A 1,286-nucleotide genomic window follows, 5' to 3' on the forward strand; every position below is an offset into this window, starting at 1 on the left:
CAGTCTGAATAATGGTCTTTATGCTCACACCACACCATCGGAACAGCGAATGGCATGGCTTTGCATTTTCCTTTCAATCACCCAGTTAAGGTTGTAGTACAGATTATGCAGGCAATATGAGGTGCAAAATTTTTATCTTGATCACCAACGGGACAATCAAAATATAATGTATATGCCTTCTTAACCAAATCAGTGATTGGTTTTCTTTGGGCTTTTGGAGTGAATTTCCCACACACATAACAAAAGTTGTCAGGATGGTTTGGACAGCAAAGAGATTTACTAGTTGACATTTTGCTTAGTGTAAGTTTTAAGCACAAAAAGTTTGCACTATCTTTCACAGGAAACTCTCACTGAGGATCTCTTTCACACCACTGGATTACAACACCAACCATTTACTGACGATTTGTACATCTTCTAACTCTCCTCTGCAAATAAAAAACAAACCATTAAACATCAAAACAGAAAAACAGCAAAAAGCGAAATACTGAATACAAAAAATAAAAAAAACATTTAAAAACTAAATAACTGTATGTGCTAGAAAATTTTGAAAGATATATTCGGATTCTACACACCAAAATACATAGTGGTTGATGTATCACGTCCCAGATGCAATATGGCTGTTGACTAGTGTTGACAAAATAATAATTGTTGTCCTTGGGTTCTGGCAGTGCCTACAGCAATTCCTCAGGTTCTAGTGAGGTTCAGGTTAAGGTACTTATATAATTTAATATTATTGCTAATGGCATGTATACATTGTAGGAGTTAACTGAGTTATTCACTTGAAATAAACTGGATCCCATGTTGAGTACTCATGTGTTGCATCATACACTGTTTCTTATCATCTAATCCAGAAAATAGTTTCCTTGTGTTAAGGTACTACCACCCTACTTCCGCACGTGTTTAGTATCTACTGATGTCACTATGTAAATACAGGTAAACACACAGGAGCAATGGGTCAACTGTGAGCTCTACAGCACTCATGCCTTCCCCGGCACCATACTCTGCACTTACTTTTGGTGCAGTATTTATTGTCTGATCCATTTACATAGTGGACAGACCAGATATGCCAGTGTTATTTGATTAAGCATGAACATCCAACAATTTGTCACCTACTAATCATTTCACTATCACTCATCAATTCTGATAGATATAAATGATACCAGCTCATGAATATCCAGAAAGTGTTATCTTTCCTGCTGCAATTGCTTGTTGCCTCCTACCCATCATAATTTTCCTTCTTTAATTCAGTGGCCTTCAATTACTTTGTACACACAAGAGTTGGGCAA

This window comes from Schistocerca americana, chromosome 3 (genome assembly GCF_021461395.2).
Source record: "Schistocerca americana isolate TAMUIC-IGC-003095 chromosome 3, iqSchAmer2.1, whole genome shotgun sequence".
Lineage (NCBI taxonomy): Eukaryota > Metazoa > Arthropoda > Insecta > Orthoptera > Acrididae > Schistocerca > Schistocerca americana.